Here is a 6,683-nt window from a genome sequence, read left to right on the forward strand (position 1 = left end):
AAACTTTTTTCCCTTAATGATTGAAAATATTTCACTTAGATGGGAAAGTGAGAAGCATCACAAAGCACTTCACAGAAACAGTGGGGAATGTGGCTGACCTACTCTGAGTTTAGCAGCAAGCCAAGAGAAAAGCAAATGACCTTTGCTTTAGAAAAAGAAAGAAATATCCATTAGATATTGAAAATGGTTGTTCAAGACAGATTAAATTTGTTATCCTTGGGAAAATTAGGAAAAAGATTTCACTTTAAAGCACGCAGAATGGTAATATCACCTCAGGTAATCCTCTAGTCATAATGACCTGAAAGAAACTCTAAGGAGGAATTAATTAGCTGTTGTTCAGAGTCCTGAGTCATGACCCAACTTGGAAACCAGATAGATAGATAGATAGATAGATAGATAGATAGATAGATAGATAGATAGATAGATAGATAGATAGATAGATAGATAGATAGATAGATATATAGATAGATAGATAGATAGATGGATAGATGGATAGATGGATGGATGGATGGATGGATGGATGGATGGATGGATGGATGGATGGATGGATGGATGGATTGATGATGGATGGATGAGTGAGTGAATGAATTAATAGAGAAATAAATAAATAGATGGATAAATAAATAGGTACTCTAATTAAATAACTAATTAATTAACAAATAAATAAATAAGGAGATGAGAAGTTCTGTCTTCTCTCTGTCCTCCATTAACATTACACCATCTTTCCCTAAGCAAGAGTCTCATCCCTTCTTTGTTTGTTTTGGTCTATGCATAGGTTTTAAAAGCCTCTTTTGTAATCTTTAGCACTTTGGGAAAATCAGATCATTCTGAACTTTAGCCTTCCTGCTTCCATTTTTTACAATTTGAAAACACTTTTCATTTTTAGACTCTTACTTGATTTTGACTTCTAGCTTTCATCTCCTTTATAAAGCAACAACAACATTTATATAGTATTTTAAGATTTGCAAAATTCTTTACAAATACTCTCTCATTTGATGTCCCCAATAATCTTGATGAGGGAAGGGAGATAAGGTAGGTGGTACTATTATTCTCATTTTATAGGCAATAAGTGTTCTTATTGTCCTAATTTTGCATATAGATTCAAACTCAGGTCCTTCTGGTTTCAAGTCCTATGAATGCACCATTTATCTGCCTTATAAATCTAAACTCACCCAAAAAAGTGAGGTTTTTTTGGTCTTTCAGTTAACTCCTCTCATAGTTTGCTTTTGTTTTGGTGAGTTTTGTTTGTTTGTTTTGGTGGAATTAGGACAGTAAGAATGGTAATCCCCAGAGCAGAAAATATTTACTGACCTCTCCCTGTTGTTCTCAAGATTTCTGTGTGTTTATGTAAAATTATGTTCCTCAAACTTTCTTAAACTAAAGAGTAGTCATACCGACAAGCAAATCCATAAAGGGATATTATTTATATTTTGAAAAGTATGCACAAGTATTACAAATTATATTTGCCTACGTATATTTATATTCTCCACTGAAGAACTACTCCAGTGCTTCAACATGCATTGAGATGAGCCTGGAAGGCTCTACCAGCAGGCCACTATCTGTAGAGAACATTACAAATCTGGAAAGGCTTCAGGCATGGCTCAGCAGCAAACTACATGTCTATTTTCAGAGGGAGAAGTGAGATAAATTTGGAGAGTCTTATCATCAGTTTGACCACAGAGTGATAAATGTTTTGGCCACAGAAATTCTTGAGTATCATCTATTAAGATAATAGAGGTTTTGCAATCTGTATTTGTGGAAAGAGCACCCACAATGACAAATTCAGAGACCCTTAAAATACAAAAGTATATTATGGGTATTTTTTCATTTGCATATGTGTATATGCACATGTTTTTGTGTGAAAATTTGACTACATTTTCATGAGGTTATAAGCGTCAAGGATGGATATAGTTGACAATACTAGTAGTTCAATTCCAATGAAACCACATGTCTGGGCAACAAGATGGCTACATCACAAGGATGATGAGAGGAGGACTCTAGGAAGAAGAGGAGAAGCTAGAGCATGGGGAGAGTGAAGAACAACTCTCATTATATGAATATGGTTCTACAATTTACAAATACTATCTCATTAGATGTTCCCAAAAATCCTGATGAGGGAAGGGAGACAAGGTAGGTGCTATTATTATTCTCATTTTGTAGTCAATAAGCATTTTTATTATCCTAATTTTACATGTGGATAAACTAGGCTAAGGGAAGTTTTAAGTGATTGCATATAATTGTAGATTGCAGAACTGTATTCGTACAATGAGAGCTCACTGGCTTTCATACCACCTCCTCACTGATACCTACAAATTCCCTATGGAGCTCTAAACTCACTATGATACAAGTAAAAGTAATCTCAATCAATATACAAAGTGCTATTCCTGCATAGATGATGGTAATAGTGGTAGATAGAACTAGCTGATTGCTGATGCTCCTTCCAACTCTAACTGGATCCTATGCTACAAGCAGCCATCAGAAAATAATCGGAATGCTATTATCCCTTGGGATTCCTGTCCTGCAAATCAGAAAACTTTGTATCTTCAATCCTCACAGTCAGTGCTGGATGAGGCCCTAAGAACCCCAGATGGGTTAGTGAGGCAGGGCTTAAATTCTTCAGGACCTAGGGTAGTCCTAAACCACAAATATATTCCCATTTCCCAATGTCAGTGAAGTGAACCTCAGCTTTTGGATAGCTAATTCCAGATTTTTCTCTCAAGTATCCCCGGTAAATGTGCATCTATCTAGTCCATAGTTGTTTGAATGTATGAGCATATTTACATATACATATACCTTCAGTACAAAATGTTTCTTGTAAATCAATTAACAAAAGTCATTAATGTCTTAAGTTTCTAAAAAAATGTTCCAAAACAAATAAATGCATAAACAAATGAATAATTGAAACTTATTTATTAAACCCCATTATGGGCAAACTCTAAGTTCAAGAATACAAATAGAAAAGATAAACAGTGCCTGCTTTCATGGAGTTCACATTTTGATGGGGGAAATAACACAGAAGATTTCAGATGAAAATCAGATAGAAATGTCCAGTAGCCCTTCTGGCACAATGGCAAGGCAGAGGGCAATGCATCTTTAGTTTCATTTTCATGGAAAGAAGCCAAATAAGTTTCTAGGATTGGGTCATCAGATAGTGCCATAGACTTTGGTGATAAACAAACTTTCTTTTCTGGGTCTTCAATAGTTGTTGCCAGGTCATATCTCCATAAGGATCCCCTGAATGATGGCTGAACAAAACTATACAGTTATGATAAAAATATTTAAATGAAATAATACCCCCACAATATTCCTAGAACTCTCTGGAGTACCTTTAAATGGTCAACAGTCACATGGTAACTTCATTATTGGAGGAGAATGGGGAATGAGAACACTGGATTTGAGTACACCAGAATACTTGGGTTCTTTATCTGGTTCTACCATTTACAAGTCATATGATCTCAGATGTCAATTAACTTGCTAGTTTTCTCATCTGTAAAATGGAAATATTAATATATTTATTACCTACCTCACTGAGTTATTATAAGAATCAAATGAGATAATAGACGAAAAATATTTTGTAAACTTTAAAGCATTATAGAAATGTTGTTGTTCAGTCCTTTTAGGTGTGTTCAATTCTTCATGATCCCATTTGGGGTTTTCTTGGCAAAGATACTGGAGGGGTTTGCCATTTCCTTTTTCAGCTCATTTTACAATAGAAGAAACTTAAGCACACAGGGATACGTGATTTGTTCAGCGTCACACAGCTAATAAGATTCTGAGACCAGATTTGAACTCAAATCTTCCTGCCTTCACCTGGCCCTCTAATGCACTGTACCACCTAACTGCCCCATCACAATATAAATAACAATACTATTATCTTGGTTCCCAGTTGTGGAGCTATAGTGATTGAAACACTCACCTATTGCCAAGAACTCACCTATTAGATGTAGACCCCAAAAAGTATTATAGCAAGAGTCCAGGACATTTATTGAACTAATGTTATTTTCAACAACCACATTTGTTTTCCTTATTCATTCTAAATTTACTTCTGCTCTAGAAAACAGCTGACCATGCTGGGGTTTCTCTCTGAATAGTAGAAGACCATTTACTCTTTACCCAGGACATTTATTTTCCTTCATTTATTAGATTTATTCAAACAAGCTCATCGCCCACAGACCTCTAGGCACCAATTCAAAATTAAATACCACAATTAAATGAAATCCAGTGGCCCAAAAATAAAAGTTCACATCACCGAGGATGGGTGGAGAGGGGAAGAAGCCTATCAGGTGAGGGCATGCCAAACCAGAAAGGTACATCTTGTACCATACTCCAAAGGTCAGTAGTCAGGTACTTCTTGCTTAACTCAGCAAATTATCTCAAAGGTTTTAAAAGTCTGAGGTTTGATCTAAATTTGAAATATAGCATGTTTCAAATAGGATATAAATTTGGCTGAGAACCATCTTTCCTCCTTGGTCTGTATATGTTGTTTCCTCTAAAAGGTGAGAAATAGGTTCTGGAATGAAAGCAACCATGACATATAAAGAAGGGTAGGGGGGTGACTGAAAAGAAAAGGGAAGTGGAACAGTTTGTTCATTTCCTCAGGAGGAACAATAAGAAAGTGTAAAGAACTGTCCATAAGGGGGCGGCTAGGTGGCACAGTGAATAGAGCACTGGCCCTGCAGTCAGGAGGACATGAGTTCAAATCCAGCCTCAGACACTTAACACTTACTAACCATATGACCTTGGGCAAATCACTTAACCCCAATAGCCCTCCAAAAAATAAAAAATAAATTTGGGGCGGCCAGGTGGCGCAGTGAGTAAGAGCTCCGGCCCCGGAGTCAGGAGATCTGGGATCGGTTCCAGCCTCAGATACTTAACACCCACACAAAATAACTGGCCATGTAACCTTGAGCAAGTTACTTAACCCCAATTGTTTTAAAAGAAAAAAAAAGAACTGTCCATAAAATGTATAGCCAGAGGTGGAATTGTCCAATATAAAGGTCATTCACTGAATTATGTTTAAAGCTGTACTTCATAGTTACAGTCAACTACATGGGAGCTTTGGAACCTACTTCTGGACATGTTGTGACACAGAATTGAAAAAAAAATCTGGTGAACCTTGAATTTTGTCATTTGGTCCTTCCCTATCACATAACAACAATAAGGGGTTAGTGGGCTGCATTGGTTAAAATAAAAGACAACTTTAATTCAGCCTCCTTCCTTTGACTTTTTGGGGGGTATATATGCAATTTGGAGGCTTCCAGTGAAAGGTGTGGAAGAACTGGCTTTTCTCTACCCAAGAGTCATAATGAATATGCCCACATGGCAGCTAACGCAAGAGAATCCCCCAGCTGCCTTATCTGTGTTTGTATTTGTTCCTTTCTGATCACAAGTGAATGAGTATTGATCCAAAACTGGTGTGGCCAAAATTAGAGGCAACTGTGTGAGTTCAAGAAGTCTAGAAGTCCTGAATTCCATTGAGTAAGAGCTGAATGGCAATAGGGCAAGGGTCCTTGGCAACTGCTCCAGAACACTGGTAGAGAAATGACCCACACCTAGTTCTATGGACAGACATACTGAGTATGTTTGGACTATTCAAACCCCTGAAGAATAGAAAACCTGAATTGGCATTCTTTTATATTCTGACAAGGATTTAAGTATCAACCTGCCAAGAGATTTTAACTACTTATATTATTGAATTCTGTTTTAAGTAATTCTGTTAATATATTTCATGTTTTTCTTATGGTTAGCATTTCTTTTGTGTATAAGAGAAATAAAATAAATAAAAATAAAAGAAATTTTACCATACTGATTAGTACTCTACAAGCAGCATCTTTTTATTCTTTTTTGGGAAAACTCTAGACATGAGCCATAACCTCTGCTGTAAGTAAATTTGTTATTAGAATGATAGGGTAGGGTTTTAACAAGTCTGGGGCTACAGTCCCCAGAACTGAACCTGGCTCAGGTCACATGCCTGGGTTCAGAACAGGGAGTAAGCACAGTATCCCAGCTCCTGTGGGCCCAGCAGAAGTTCTTTTATGTTAGAAATGTAAATATCTGTATTTTTAGACAAATTGACCGTGAAATATCAATTGTTTCAGGTCTTTCTCTCAAAAAGAGTCCTTGAGAGGCTATGTGGTAGTATAGCAAAATTGGGTTCTGGTTCTAGAGTCAGAAGACCTGACTTCAAATCTCAGGTCAACCACTTACTACGTAAGGTGCCTTTTTACAAGGTAGCAAGGTGACACAGTAGATAAAATTGCCAAGTCAGGAGTCAAGAAGACCTGAATACAAATCCAGTCTCAGACACTAGCTGTGTGATCCTAGACAAGTCACTTAACCTCTGCTTCCCTCAATTTCATCATCTGTAAAATGGGGGTTGTTGTGAGGATTAAATTACATAATGTAGATTATTGTAGTTCCTGGTATATAGTAAATGCTATATAAATGTAAGTTATTATTATTTTTGCAAATCATCCAAACTCCCTATGACTCAAGTGGTAAAAGATAAAAAGTAAAATGAGGTTAAACTAGACGACCTCCAAAGCCCCCTTTAGTTCTCCATCTATCTTCCTTGATTACTAATTGTGGGGGGTTAGGGAAGGTACAAGGTGACCTGAGACTTGGGTTCTGCACTGGTAAGGGGTCTTCAATTGTTTCCCACTTTTTATAAGGTATAAACTAAC

The sequence above is a fragment of the Petaurus breviceps genome, unplaced genomic scaffold, assembly GCF_028583685.1.
Source record: "Petaurus breviceps papuanus isolate PSGF00001 unplaced genomic scaffold, PetGlider_PUasm1.0 90702, whole genome shotgun sequence".
NCBI lineage: Eukaryota > Metazoa > Chordata > Mammalia > Diprotodontia > Petauridae > Petaurus > Petaurus breviceps.